The sequence below is a fragment of the Porites lutea genome, chromosome 5 (genome assembly GCF_958299795.1).
Source record: "Porites lutea chromosome 5, jaPorLute2.1, whole genome shotgun sequence".
NCBI classification, from domain to species: domain Eukaryota; kingdom Metazoa; phylum Cnidaria; class Anthozoa; order Scleractinia; family Poritidae; genus Porites; species Porites lutea.
Genome location: NC_133205.1, coordinates 2,376,531 through 2,392,500, shown reverse-complemented (window position 1 = coordinate 2,392,500; position 15,970 = coordinate 2,376,531). Strand labels below are relative to the sequence as shown.

Sequence of the window (15,970 nt, the reverse complement as noted above, 5' to 3'; positions counted from 1 at the left end):
TAGGTAGTTGGTGTAGTTATGTGTAGTTGGTGTAGTAGCTGTAGCTGGTGTAGTATATGTAATTGGTGTAGTAAGTGTAGTTGGTGTAGTTGGTGTAGTTAGATAGTGTAGTTGGTGTAGTTAGTGTAGATAATGGAGTATGTGTAGTTGGTGTAGTATGTGTAGATGGTGTAGTATATGTAGTTAGTGTGGTAGCAGTAGTTGGTGTAGTATGTGTAGTTGGTGTAGTATATGTACTTGGTGTAGTTAGTGTAGTTCGGGTAGTTAGTGTAGTTAGTGTAGTTAGTATAGTTGGTGTAGTATATGTAGTTGGTGTAGTTAGTGTAGTTGGTGTAGTTTCCGTAGTTGGTGTAGTTAGTGTAGTTAATGTAGTATATGTAGTTGGTGCAATATTAGTAGTTGGTGTAGTATATGTAGTTGGTGTAGTTAGTGTAGTTGGTGTAGTATATGTTGGCAGTGTAGTATGTGTAGTTGGTGAAGTTAGTGTAGTTGGTGTAGTATAATTATGTAGTTGGTGTAGTGTATGTAGTTGGTGTAGTTTGTGCAGTTGGTGTAGTTTGTGTAGTTAATATAGTTAGTGTAGTTGGTGTAGTATGTATTGTTGGTGTAGTATGTGTAGTTGGTGTAGTTAGTGTAGTTGGTGTAGTGTATGTAGTTGGTGTAGTATGTGTAGTTGGTGTAGTATATGTAGTTGGTGTAGTATATGTAGTTGATGTAGTTAGTGTAGTTGGTGTACTATATGTAGTTCGTGTAGTATGTGTAGTTGGTGTAGTTGGTGTAGTAGCTGTAGTTGGTGTAGTATGTGTAGTTGGTGTAGTTAGTGTAGTTGGTGTACTATATGTAGTTGGTGTAGTATGTATAGTTGGTGTAGTTGGTGTAGTAGCTGTAGTTGGTGTAGTATGTGTAGTTGGTGTAGTTAGTGTAGTTGGTGTACTATCTGTAGTTGGCGTAGTATGTGTAGTTGGTGTAGTTTGTGTAGTATATGTAGTTGGTGTAGTAGCTGTAGTTAATGTAGTATCTGTAGTTGGGGTAGTATAGGTAGTTGGTGTAGTTATGTGTAGTTGGTGTAGTAGCTGTAGCTGGTGTAGTATATGTAATTGGTGTAGTAAGTGTAGTTGGTGTAGTTGGTGTAGTTAGATAGTGTAGTTGGTGTAGTTAGTGTAGATAATGGAGTATGTGTAGTTGGTGTAGTATGTGTAGATGGTGTAGTATATGTAGTTAGTGTGGTAGCAGTAGTTGGTGTAGTATATGTAGTTGGTGTAGTTAGTGTAGTTCGGGTAGTTAGTGTAGTTAGTATAGTTGGTGTAGTATATGTAGTTGGTGTAGTTTCCGTAGTTGGTGTAGTTAGTGTAGTTAATGTAGTATATGTAGTTGGTGTAATATTAGTAGTTGGTGTAGTATATGTAGTTGGTGTAGTTAGTGTAGTTGGTGTAGTATATGTAGGCAGTGTAGTATGTGTAGTTGGTGAAGTTAGTGTAGTTGGTGTAGTATAATTATGTAGTTGGTGTAGTGTATGTAGTTGGTGTAGTTTGTGCAGTTGGTGTAGTTTGTGTAGTTAATATAGTTAGTGTAGTTGGTGTAGTATGTATTGTTGGTGTAGTATGTGTAGTTGGTGTAGTTAGTGTAGTTGGTGTAGTGTATGTAGTTGGTGTAGTATGTGCAGTTGGTGTAGTTTGTGTAGTTAATGTAGTTAGTGTAGTTGGTGTAGTTGGTTTAGTTAGTGTACTATATGTAGTTGGTGTAGTATGTGTAGTTGATGTAGTATATGTAGTTGGTGTAGTTGGTGTAGTATGTGTAGTTGGACTAGTATATGTAGTTGGTGTAGTTTGCGTAGTTGGTGAAGTATATATAGTCGGTGTAGTATGTGTAGTTGGTGAAGTTAGTGTAGTTGGACTAGTATATGTAGTTGGTGTAGTTTGCGTAGTTGGTGTAGTATATGTAGTTGGTGTAGTTTGCGTACTTGGTGTAGTTTGTGTAGTTAATATAGTTAGTGTAGTTGGTGTAGTATGTATTGTTGGTGTAGTATGTGTAGTTGGTGTAGTTAGTGTAGTTGGTGTAGTGTATGTAGTTGGTATAGTATGTGCAGTTGGTGTAGTTTGTGTAGTTAATGTAGTTAGTGTAGTTGGTGTAGTTGGTTTAGTTAGTGTACTATATGTAGTTGGTGTAGTATGTGTAGTTGATGTAGTATATGTAGTTGGTGTAGTTGGTGTAGTATGTGTAGTTGGTGTAGTATATGTAGTTGGTGTAGTTTGCGTAGTTGGTGAAGTATATATAGTCGGTGTAGTATGTGTAGTTGGTGAAGTTAGTGTAGTTGGACTAGTATATGTAGTTGGTGTAGTTTGCGTAGTTGGTGTAGTATATGTAGTTGGTGTAGTCGGTGTAGTTGGTGTAGTATGTGTATTTGGAGTAGGATATGCAGTTGGTGTAGTATGTGTAGTTGGTGTAGTATATGTAGTTAGTGTAGTATTTGTAGTTGGTGTAGTTTGCGTAGTTGGTGTAGTTACTGTAGTTGGTGTAGTATGTGTAGTTAGTGAAGTATGTGTAGTTAGTGTAGTTGGTGTAGTTGGTGTAGTTGGTGTACTATATGTAGTTGGTGTAGTTAGTGTAGTTCCGGTAGTTAGTGTAGTTAGTATAGTTGGTGTAGTTAGTGCAGTTGGTGTAGTTTCCGTAGTTGGTGTAGTTAGTGTAGTTAATGTAGTATATGTAGTTGGTGTAATATCAGTAGTTGGTGTAGTATATGTAGTTGGTGTAGTTAGCGTAGTTGGTGTCGTATATGTAGGCGGTGTAGTATGTGTAGTTGGTGAAGTTGGTGTAGTATAATTATGTAGTTGGTGTAGTTAGTGTAGTTGGTGTAGTGTATGTAGTTGGTGTAGTATGGGCAGTATGTGTAGTTTGTGTAGTTAATGTAGTTGGTGTAGTTGGTGTAGTATATATTGTTGGTGTAGTATGTGTAGTTGGTGTAGTATATGTAGTTGCTGTAGTCGGTGTAGTTGGTGTAGTATGTGTAGTTGGAGTAGTATATGTAGTTGGTGTAGTATGTGTAGTTGGTGTAGTATATGTAGTTAGTGTATTATTTGTAATTGGTGTAGTTTGCGTAGTTCGTGTAGTTAGTGTAGTTGGTGTAGTTACTGTAGTTAGGCCTACTCTGGGACCTTAACTCGCCTTAACTCGCCTTAACTCGCAACTTGAGATTATGTTCAAATTTCCTTATCTCGCCTTAACTCGCCTAAACTTGCATTATCTCGCACAAACTCGCCCAATCTCGCCACTGCCAAGTGGATACCAATTTTAATATCTCATACTATTCTCAGTGTAATTTCACAATTATTCCATAAAGGAAAGATGCCAAAGAACACAAATTTCAAAAGTTTAACAGATAGTGATTTTTAAAGAAAAACAGGGTTTTTACCTTTAAAAAAATATGTAATTGACCAATCCCACCCTTCTGGAATTTCCAATAGCCTCTGTTGTAAGGGTATTTCACCACTAAAGATTCGATGAGGTTTTTTCTTACTTAACATTGTCATGCCTTGGTGTCACAACTGGACTGTCAATGGAACTACCAGGAACAGCCTGAACATGCACTAACTCGTTGCCTAATGAAAAGGCTTCAATGCTAAGCATGGCAGAAATTCCAGAGGCATGGGGTCACGGGGTCTAACAAATCCCACATTCACTGTTTGTGTTTTGGTCCACAAAGTAAGTGACATTAACTAAAAGCACTAACAGTGAATCCACAAAAAAGTTTTCATAAAATAGTTTAAGTTTTAGTCTTACACTTCTACACAAGACAAAGAAACACTCTAAATTCAAGATTGCTTTGAATCTCTCAATTGAAGAAAAAAATATTCTCCTATGATTTGTTTCTAATTTTTGGCTTAAAATAAGAAATCTCGAATTTAGAGTGAAATACAAAAACATAATACCAGAATATCAAATTTTTAGTTTTAAGCTGGCTAATGATTTACAAAAAAAGTTTACTTGTAATGGAAAGTTTAATTACTTTGCAAATATAATGCATGCAAGCTGTTCATGACATATGAAGAGTAGTAGCATACGTATCATCCTATAATCTGATGAAGCTTAATGAGGATTCCAGCTGACAATCATCAATGAAAGGCTAGGATGTAGCCAGAATCGAGAATCCTTTAAATAGTCCACATACTGATTGCAGTCCATATTTCTTACAAATAATTCTTATAAATATTTACCTCGTAATAGAAGATCTGTACATTGGTTCAACGTGACATCCTGTATGGCCTACATTGTATTCAGACTGGCAACCATAACCCAGGCATGATTCAGAAGACTTGTTACATTTAGCCCTTAACTGAATAAAGGATTGCTAAAGGTACAATATTTTGCATCGATAGCCAACTTCGTTCGCCATCTTTGAAATTACCCAGAAGATACTGGTAACTCGTGTCTTCCCAGGCCCCTCTCGCTCAGCCTATTGTCCTCGATATGCTTTCTGGGTAATTTTCAAGATGGACGGGAAAACTTCTGAAGAAAAGGAGGAGAACTCGTGCAAAACTTTTGATGTTAAATCGAGAAGTTTGAAAATGTATCACATGCAGGTAAGCTAAGCTAAAGCCTTTTACCCTTGCAACGTTAACTCTATAAAAGCCTTGTTGATCCCAGTCCACTGGCAAGTTTTAGGTTGGAAGCTTCAATGTGGCGTACGTGACATAAAAACACGCACAAAACGCCTGAGCCGGTGATCATTTTGTAAAAATGCGAAGCAGGAAAGATTCATCAGTAACAACTCTTAAGAGTTTGGAAGACAAAGCCGATAGTAGAGAGTGTTTTCTTGTTAATCAAGTTAAATAAGGTATAGTCCTCTGCACAACTATTAACACTTTCTGACATTTTGTAAAAAATAAGTAAGCCTAAACAGAAAATATGGTCATTTATTTTTTGCTGTTTTGCTAGGCTAAGAATGATCAAGAGTTTACTATCAAGTTAACTTGATCCTCCTTTCTTTTGTAGAAATCAAGGTGTCTCTCACAGGATTGTCCAAGTTCAAGGAGGGAGTTTCTAAAATATGGGAACTGCTGTCTTTGCGAAAAGGCATCAGCCTTCATTTGCAAGAAATTAGAATAGATTATCCGAGGAAACGAAAAGGCAATCATTTCTGGCAGTGAAAACAAACAATTGAGCTGGACTCCAAGGGAAACCATCAGTGACGTGGAGAGAATGGATCAAATGGAAGACTTAAAGATAAGTCGTAATTTTCAAGGAGAAAGAAATTTCATTTCATTTCAGTAAAATTGATTGTGGCATAAAAATTTCCTCAGCTGAGTTGTAATTCGTCAGCTTCCCCGGATTTTTATACTAGTTCTTTGAAGAACATTGACACAGACTGCAAAAACTTTTTTTTTTTTTTTCAATTCTGTAGTTAGTGATAACAATTGATGACATGTCATGTGATACCTATTATGCTCACCTGCCTATTAAAACATAGTGTTATTGATTTAAAAAAATAAATAAAATTAAATTAAATATCCTACCTGTGCTTATACTACAGCTACATTTTTTTTTATCTATTCATGATTGTTTTGTTTTCATTTTTTTTCCTCACTACTGGTAATTTATTACTCTGCCAAATAATTATATAGCTTTAATAAATAATATATGATGATGATGACAATGATTATTATTATGATACAGCCACCAACTGGTCTAGTTTGGAGTCTAAATGCTATATAATTAATAAAGAACAGGACTCCATATCACTAGCATATCCATACTTAAGCTTGTCCAATTAGGAAAATATTTCAGTTAATAAATTTAAACAAGATTTGGCTTCATTCAACTTTGGAGCTCATCTGAAATTTTTGGTTTAATTTTTTCGTAATTGGACAACATGGAGCCTACTATATATATAAGACATACAAAGATTCCAAGGCATCTTTATATGTATGTTACTAAAGCATATTATAAGTTTTAAGCCTTATAACCTCAACATAAGATGGATTATTTTCCCTTAACTCGCCTTAACTCGCCTTAACTCGCCTTAACTCGCCTTAACTCGCAACTAATAGGCGAGCTCAATTTTTCCTTATCTCGCCTTAACTCGCCTAAACTCGCATTAGCTCGCACAATCTCGCGGCGAGTTAAGGTCCCAGAGTAGGCCTGTAGTTGGTGTACTATGTGTAGTTAGTGAAGTATGTGTAGTTAGTGTAGTTGGTGTAGTTGGTTTAGTTAGTGTACTATATGTAGTTGGTGTAGTATGTGTAGTTGATGTAGTATATGTAGTTGGTGTAGTTGCTGTAGTTGGTGTAGTATGTGTAGTTAGTATAGTATGTGTAGTTAGTGAAGTATGTGTAGTTAGTGTAGTTGGTGTAGTTGGTGTAGTTAGTGTATGTAGTTGGTGTAGTATGTGTAGTTGGTGTAGTAGTAATAGTAGTAATAAATTGCTTTATTTGCATGACCGCATCATTTTACAGTATTGCAAAAGCATGTATATGACAATCAAAATATAAAACAAAACAGCGCTAATAATAATCTAGAAAAATTCGGTTACATTACTAACGATGAATCACGTATTTTCATGCAGGAGGAAACAAACTTCATAACTAACTTATTTACATGATGTTCCTTCGAATTCATTATCAGTTTTATGCTTTCTGGAGATGATTTCTTGTCAAAGTCAGGTATTATTCGATTGATTTGATTAATAAATGCCTGTCTCAGTACTGAGTATTTGTCACATTGAAAGAGGAAATGAATCTCATCTTCTACCTGATTTGAGTTACATAAAGGACATAATCTATTTTCTCTTGGCAAATGATCGATTTGGTATCGACCATGTTCAATCATAAGTTTGTGATTACTTATTTTAAATTTAACAAAATTCTGTCGTTCGTCATAATGTCTTAGCTGGTAGAGATAATCAGATGTAGAATATTCATCTTTAAAATTTTTATAAAATTCTAGTTTTTTTGAATTTTCGAGGCTGTGCCGCCAAAAAGATAGATATTTCTCTCTCATTTCTGTGGTATATCGTCTAATTTTATCATTATCTAGAGATTCAGCATCTAAACTGGTTAGATTGTATTGTTCAAGCATGTTTATGAAATTGGAAAAATATCCGGAATTATTCATAGAATGTAGATTCTTTGACATAAGGAAAGACTGTTTGACTATAGAGTCATTATCTTTGTTGTTGAGGTAAACAAAATATTTCATAATTTTCTGATTTATCGGGATAAGCAGCGGCAGTCTATCAAGTTCAGCTCTGCAGGCTATGTTAGAGGCCTTATTGTTAACCTCTAAGTAACGTTTACAGAATTTGAGGTGGATTTTTTCTATTGGGTAGCTATCCCATTTTTTAAAATCTTGCTTGGTATACATTCCCCATACCTCGCTGTTGTAACTCAAGATTGGGAATACCATGGTGTCAAAAATTTGGGATGCAGTATTAGGATTAAGTTTGTTAAGAATTGTCCGCTTCCGAATACTAGAAAACGCGTGAAGGGCCTTTTCTTTTAAGTGTTCGAGTGCAAGTGTAAAGTTTCCCGTTGGAGTTAAACGTGTACCTAAATAAGTGTATTCTTGGACAATTTCAATTGACTCACTGCCTATGTTGAATTTGATGTCAATAGATTTTTTTGGGCGTTTCTGGAATATCATAATTTTTGTTTTCTTCGGATTAATTTTTAGCTTCCATTTGTCACAATACAAAGAAAGCGCATTTAAACAGTTCTGTAATCCAGTTTTCGATCTTGATAGAATAACTAAATCATCTGCGTAGAAAAGTGAATTTATTTTTCTCCCATTTGGGAGAACAAATGGGTCAGATAAGGTGTTTTCGAATAAAAGTGGTAGATTGTTTAAATAGAGGTTAAATAAAAGAGGACTTAAAATACAGCCTTGACGTACACCTCTGGAATATGAAAAAGGCTGTGTTTTGTTTTCACCGATTTTGATGGAACATGTCGAGTTGCAATAAAGACTTTTCATGAGGTTGTACAAGTTTCCTCCTATATTCGTTTTTAGCAGCTTATAAAACAATCCTTCGTGCCAAACAGAGTCAAACGCTTTGCGGAAATCTACGAAACAAGCGTAGACTTTTTCCTTGTGATAATGCACATATTTATCTATTAGGGTCCTTAGAGTGAAAACATGGTCTGCAGTGCGGTTTTCAGGCAAAAAGCCAATTTGGGAATTATGTAATATCTTATTTTCCTCAAAATACAAGTGAAGTCTTCGATTTAAAATAGAACAGAACAATTTTCCAAGGCAACTAGAAACACATATGCCTCTGTAATTTGTTGGATCACTCTTGTCACCAGATTTGTAAATTGGGGTTATGAGGCCTTGACACCAAACATCTGGCATTTTTCCGGATTGTAAAATGAGGTTAAAAAGTTTGACATAGACAGGCATTAGTGGTTCGAGGCTTGCTTTGATCATTTCATTTCGTATTTTGTCAACAAATGGTGATTTCTTATTTTTCAATTTCTTCGCCGCTTGACGTATTTCCCTCTCAGTTATCTCATAATCGAGATGGTTAAACTGTTCCTTTTCGTGTTCTAAAGAATTTAGTTCCCTATGGATTTCATGTTCATGCGTGGAATTCGTCGGGTCAATAGAATGCAGAGATTTGAAATGGTGAAGCCATGATTCTTCCGAGATTGGGGCAGGAACATTTTCGTTGAAAGTGTCGCTCATCGAATTTAAACAATTCCAAAATGACGCCTTGTCAGGATTTAAAGCTAGTTCGTCGAGTTGTAATGTTTTTTCTTTATGGAATCCTCTCTTCTTTGTGTCTAGGAGCTTTTTGTAATCATTCAAGGTTTTGTGATATCTTTCCCGCACTTCGGAGTTGAGGGGGTCACGGTGCTTTTCATTTGAGACTTTTCGTAATTCATGCCTTTTCAAGCGACAGTCACAGTCGAACCATTTCTTGTTGGATGATTTCTTAATACGCTTATAAGTTTTCTTAGCTTTAATTTTTAGGCATAGCTTGGAGCTCTCAGTTAGAATTTTCATAGCGTTTTCTAAGGAGATATTCACATCTTCGGTGTTTCTCTCCATATATTGTCTAATTTGAATTTGGATTGGTTCCGTGCGCAGTGCGTTTTTGAATTTTAAATGTGAGTCAACTTCCCAGCAAAATTGCCGTGGTAATTTTGATAATCTATTGCTACTATTTAGAGTGTGCATTTCGTCTCCAATTAACCTGGTGTTAAGATTGAGCCATGCCACGATGGCACTATGATCCGATAAATAAGATGGCTGTTTAACAACAAAATTTGCAACGTTGAGAAATGTACACTGATCACATATTAGATAATCAATAACGCTCGTTCCGTTTTTTCCATGAAAAGTGGGTCTGCCTAGGGTATCTCCATTAACTCTGCCATTAACTATTCTTAGGTCAAAGGTTTTACAAATTTCCAACAGCCGTTTCCCATGGCTATTTAAAACATTATCAAAACTGTTTCTTTGAGTTGGCTGGAAAGCAGATTCCGACTGATCATTACTAATTCTACTGTTTCCCTCCTTTGAGACAGTATCAGAGTATTTCCCGGTTCTCGAGTTAAAGTCACCCATGAGAATTATTGATCCTTTCGAAGAAAAACGTACTATGTCTTGTTCTAGCTGATCAAAAATTTCGTTATCGAAGTATTTTGAGTTACAGGGGGGTATATAGACACCACAGACGTAAATATTCTTCACTGAATTTAGAAAACGATTCTCAATTTTAAACCAAATAAAATGCTGAGTTGTTTTAGTGATGGAAATGTTTTTATGGAATTTGTTCTTATAAAATAAAGCGATTCCTCCGGAGTTACGCCCACCTCTCCCCGACTGATTTGGTGTGGGACATTGAAAAAAAGATTTGTATCCCGCAATTTCCAGATTAAAGCAGTTGCCAATTTCTGTTAACAATATAAAATCGGAGTTATTAATAACACTCACAAAATCAGTATTATCTAACTTATTTCCAAGATATTTCGAAGAAAGGCCATTAATATTCCAAGCGCAAAAGGACAATGTGCTTGAAATATCGGGACTATCTTCGGTGTCCGTGATTGTATAGAAAATAATAAATGGATTACTCTTTATACTGGTATAAAGTTTATCATTAATACTTAATTCAGTGTCAAGGGTAAGATGAAATTGTTCATACAAATGATTTTATAAAACGAAGAAAGGATATTATTTCCTGAGGCATTGCTGAATCCGTTAATTTGTTGTAGGGGCGAGTTTCTTCACCTGCGGTTTCCATTTTAGCGGCCTGTGGAAACGTTTGATGCGGTGTTTTGGAGTACTGATGCGATATAGTTGGTGGCGGAGCTGGGAGTATCTGGTCCGGCAGCGTTTGCATAGGAAGCTGGAATGCTTTATTTGAGGCATTTGGTTCATGATGTAGTGAATTTTGCAGTGGTGTTGGAGGTATTCGTTGTGGAAGTTGTGGTGTGACAAATGGTAACGGCGGAGGTTGAGTTTGAAGAAGGTGAGGCCAACTAGGCACTTGAGGTGGTGTGTTCTTTACGGCATTGCTGTATGATGTGTGATGTAATAGTGGCTTGGGACCTTGGGAAGAAGTCGGTTGAGTTTGTGAGGATCTTTGTCTTTGGGCTGGCATTGTATTAGAAGGAACTGTAGGTTTTGGTCTGGCACGACCGCGAATTGCGTCCTTAAGGTTTTTGGCGAAAAATTTTACGTACCGTTTAAGAATATGTTTCTGATCGTAAAGAATATTTGATTGATTCTCAAAGAGGTTGTCATGTTTGACTAACTGCACATTGGGTAATCTTGAGCAGCTACTGATCAACTGATTGTTTATTGAAGTTATTGTTGGTGTCGGGATGTCGCTGCGGGGAAGAAGTGTTGAGTAGAATATTTTGCTTGAAGGAAATTTCGTTGAGGCTTCTGTAATCAATATTAAGATGTTAGAGATAAGATCTTCAGGAGAACTGGTTCTTTCTAGATCGTTTGTTCCTGTGTGTAATATGAGTAGTCGGGGAGCAGTGTGGATTTGACTTTGTAAGTACGATCTAGCGTGTTCAATCAGTGGAGTTCTAACATACTTCACTTCCTGGTCTGAAGAAAACATTTTTTCCATGTCTAAAAACTTTCCATTTGAATCACATAGAAAGATCACTTCATTAGAATTATTGGTGTCGTTGGTAGCAGGAGACTTAGGAGGGTGCTGGGAATCAGTGTCTACGGGTTTGTTTTGTGGTTCTTTTCTTGGCGGGTTTTCTGGTAGATCTTGAAGGGGAGAGAAAGAGTTTGATGTTGGAAGATTAACAAGTAGTATCTCATCTTCTGACCATTGGTTGTCGTTTGATGTAGGAATGGCAGCTTTATTCTTTGTGCTATCATTGAATTTGTCGTCCATTTCTTCACCAGAGGTCTGGCTCGACGTCTTAGTTGTTTCCGGCGGCAGTTGTATTGTTTCCCAGAGGGCTTTAATTTGGTCCTTAAGAAAGGTGATTTCCGCTTCAAGCTGGTTCTGTGTTCTTCTCATGGTTGCGTTATCCTCCGATATTTTCGCATTTTTCTTTTGAAGTGCTTGATTTTCATTCTGTAATTTGGAAATTAAGTCAGCGTGTTTTTGTAAATCGTTATTTAGAAGTTTAGTATTGTTTTCCAGATCATCAGCAAGGCCCCCTAGGGTTGTTGTTTGTACTTTAAAATTGTGATCCAGTTGGGCAGCTTTGTCTTTTAGGTGCTCGAGGTTACCAGCGTTTGTTACTTTAAACTCAGTAAAATCGGCTTCTAAATTTCCGACGGTATTTCGAAGAGTAGTTAAGGTGTTTAGCCTACTCGGTGTAAGGGAGAGTTCAATGGGTGTTGACAATTGCGTTATTCTTGTATTTCCTTTGTCTGCACTGGGTGTTTCTGTTTCTGTTATGTCACTGACAACATTTTCGGCATTTTCCACGGTAGTGTCGTTTAGTTCCGAAGCCCTTGTGTCCGCAATCTCACATCCTTTGTACTTTGTGAAAAACTTTTGGAGTTCTATATGGAATGCAGATTGGTCCTTTGCGCTAACAGCGCTAAGGTTTCCTGACGACCCGAGACTGTTAACAATAGATAGCAGTGCAGGAAATTCCTGTTGACTCCACTCGGCGAATTTTTTGCCTTGAACCATGATTCTGCCAGTGGAAATAAAGATAGTTATGGTGACCATTTGATCTTCAATGTTATTTTCTTCCTCGTGAATGTGCATGATGATTTTGTCGCTTTTGGTTGGGCAGCTATGTGACTCTTGTTCTTGCCATGTTACTCGATATCCCATCACGTTCAGGTGATCAAAGTATCGCACAGCGAAGGTTTTGATCCATAAAAGTAGCCGGTCTTCAGATGTTACAAAGGAGACAACCTTAGCAGCAGTTTTGTAGGCTGAAAAATCGATTGCTTCGAATAAAACTGATTTGGATTTAGTGGATGAGTGAAATTTGTCGACCAGATATCGGTGAAGATCATCACATGGTTTCATGTCCACCATTGAGGCTGGCTTGAATGTTAGATATAGTTGGTGTAGTTGCTGTAGTTGGTGTAGTATGTGTAGTTGGTGTAGTATATGTAGTCGGAGTAGTATGTGTAGTTGGTGAAGTTAGTGTAGTTGGAGTAGTAAATGTAGTTGGAGTAGTTTGCGTAGTTGGTGTAGTAAATGTAGTTGCTGTAGTCGGTGTAGTTGGTGTAGTATGTGTAGTTGGAGTAGTATATGTAGTTCGTGTAGTATGTGTAGTTGCTGTAGCATATGTAGTTAGTGTAGTATTTGTAGTTGGTGTAGTTTGCGTAGTTGGTGTAGTTAGTGTAGTTGGTGTAGTTACTGTAGTTTGTGTAGTATGTGTAGTTAGTGAAGTATGTGTAGTTAGTGTAGTTGGTGTAGTTGGTGTAGTTAGTGTACTATATGTAGTTGGTGTAGTATGTGTAGTTGGTGTAGTATATGTAGTTGGTGTATTTTGCGTAGGTGGTGTGGTATATGTAGTCGGTGTAGTATGTGTAGTTGGTAAAGTTAGTGTAGTCAGGTGTAAATAGTATAGTTGGTGTAGTTGGTGTAGTATGTGTAGTATATGTAGTTGGTGTAGTATATGTAGTTGGTGTAGTATATGTAGTTGGTGTAGTATATGTAGTATGTGTAGTTGGTGTAGTATGTGTAGTTGGTGTAGTATGTGTAGTTGGTGTAGTAGCTGTTCTTGGTGTAGTATTTGTAGTTGCTGTAGTTGCTGTAGTTGGTGCAGTTGCTGTAGTTGCTGTTGTTTATGTAGTTGCTGTAGTGTGATTAGTTTGTGTAGTATATGTAGTCGGTGTAGTTAGTGTAGTTGGTGTAGTTAGTGTAGTTCGTGTAGTTACTGTAGTTGGTGTAGTTTGTGTATTTGGAGTAGGATATGCAGTTGGTGTAGTATGTGTAGTTGGTGTAGTATATGTAGTTAGTGTAGTATTTGTAGTTGGTGTAGTTTGCGTAGTTGGTGTAGTTACTGTAGTGGTGTAGTATGTGTAGTTAGTGAAGTATGTGTAGTTAGTGTAGTTGGTGTAGTTGGTGTAGTTGGTGTAGTTGGTGTACTATATGTAGTTGGTGTAGTTAGTGTAGTTCCGGTAGTTAGTGTAGGTAGTATAGTTGGTGTAGTTAGTGCAGTTGGTGTAGTTTCCGTAGTTGGTGTAGTTAGTGTAGTTAATGTATTATATGTAGTTGGTGTAATATCAGTAGTTGGTGTAGTATATGTAGTTGGTGTAGTTAGCGTAGTTGGTGTCGTATATATAGGCGGTGTAGTATGTGTAGTTGGTGAAGTTGGTGTAGTATAATTATGTAGTTGGTGTAGTTAGTGTAGTTGGTGTAGTGTATGTAGTTGGTGTAGTATGTGCAGTTGGTGTAGTTTGTGTAGTTAATGTAGTTAGTGTAGTTGGTGTAGTTTGCGTAGTTCGTGTAGTTAGTGTAGTTGGTGTAGTTACTGTAGTTGGTGTACTATGTGTAGTTAGTGAAGTATGTGTAGTTAGTGTAGTTGGTGTAGTTGGTTTAGTTAGTGTACTATATGTAGTTGGTGTAGTATGTGTAGTTGATGTAGTATATGTAGTTGGTGTAGTTGCTGTAGTTGGTGTAGTATGTGTAGTTGGTATAGTATGTGTAGTTAGTGAAGTATGTGTAGTTAGTGTAGTTGGTGTAGTTGGTGTAGTTAGTGTATGTAGTTGGTGTAGTATGTGTAGTTGGTGTAGTAGATATAGTTGGTGTAGTTGCTGTAGTTGGTGTAGTATGTGTAGTTGGTGTAGTATATGTAGTCGGAGTAGTATGTGTAGTTGGTGAAGTTAGTGTAGTTGGAGTAGTAAATGTAGTTGGTGTAGTTTGCGTAGTTGGTGTAGTAAATGTAGTTGCTGTAGTCGGTGTAGTTGGTGTAGTATGTGTAGTTGGAGTAGTATATGTAGTTCGTGTAGTATGTGTAGTTGGTGTAGCATATGTAGTTAGTGTAGTATTTGTAGTTGGTGTAGTTTGCGTAGTTGGTGTAGTTAGTGTAGTTGGTGTAGTTACTGTAGTTTGTGTAGTATGTATAGTTAGTGAAGTATGTGTAGTTAGTGTAGTTGGTGTAGTTGGTGTAGTTAGTGTACTATATGTAGTTGGTGTAGTATGTGTAGTTGGTGTAGTATATGTAGTTGGTGTATTTTGCGTAGTTGGTGTAGTATATGTAGTCGGTGTAGTATGTGTAGTTGGTGAAGTTAGTGTAGTCAGGTGTAAATAGTGTAGTTGGTGTAGTTGGTGTAGTATGTGTAGTATATGTAGTTGGTGTAGTATTTGTAGTTGGTGTAGTATATGTAGTTGGTGTAGTTTGTGTAGTATGTGTAGTTGGTGTAGTATGTGTAGTTGGTGTAGTATGTGTAGTTGGTGTAGTAGCTGTTGTTGGTGTAGTATTTGTAGTTGCTGTAGTTGCTGTAGTTGGTGCAGTTGCTGTAGTTGCTGTTGTATATGTAGTTGGTGTAGTGTGATTAGTTTGTGTAGTATATGTAGTCGGTGTAGTATGTGTAGTTGGTGTAGTTAGTGTAGTTGGTGTAGTTAGTGTAGTTCGTGTAGTTACTGTAGTTGGTGTAGTTTGTGTAGTTGGTGTAGTGTATGTAGTTTGTTTAGTATGTGTAGTCTGGTGTAGTTAGTGTAGTTCGTGTAGTTACTGTAGGTGGTGTAGTATATGTAGCTGGTGTAGTATATGTAGTTGGTGTAGTATATGTGGTTGGTGTAGTATATGTAGTTGGTGTAATATGTGTAGTTGTTGTAGCTGTTGTGTAATTAGTGTAGTTGTTACACAAAACTACATTAAACTACACCACCTACATCAAACTAAACCAACTACACAACAGTACACCCAGGGGCGGCTGGCAACGGCCTTTGATCTTGCCGCTTGTCGGCTTTCCATGATCGCCCCAGTTAAGAAATCTGTCAATTATTCGAGAACTGTATCGAGCATGCGCGAAATGGGCTGGAAACAAAAACAGCAAGAAGTTTGTCTTCGCAGCGATTCGACAGTTTGAAGTGAATTCGCTTTTGGTCCCGTTGGTCATTGCTTTCTTTGCTGCAACCAATTTTTATCCGCAGTAATGTGGAGCTCACGTTTTCCTTTTGTCTGGTCTTGCGTTTGTCATTACATGCGGTTTCGGCTACGCTAAGAACGAGACCAGTGAACATTGATCGTAAACAGCAGCTGTAAACAGACATTGTTCTTCGATGCCCGACCTTTTGACTCGCTTTACCTCTCCAAATATAGGCTCTCAAGCTGTGTTTCTGTTTAGAAGACCCACAGGCTAAAAGAAGGGCCAACCCTCCAATACGTATGTAGAAGAGTTCATATTTTTAAGTGAAAGGACCAAAATTAATTTTTCGTAATATTAAAAATGCGCGGTGGCTGTGGTCGAGCAGAAGAGTTGTCAGAGTTGTTTACGGTTTTGCTACACCTTTAAAATGTCAATAAATGATAATTGAGAGTCTTAATTCTTCATCCTTGATTGTGAACGTATCCTGGCA

General features: G+C 37.1%; 1 protein-coding gene across 2 annotated transcripts in view; it reads left to right on the top strand.

Moving 5' to 3' along the window:
- The window catches only part of LOC140936427 (uncharacterized), a 33,350-nt gene that overhangs the window by 6,740 nt on the left and 10,640 nt on the right, over positions 1-15,970 (top strand). The gene's annotated exons all lie outside the window — the stretch shown is intronic.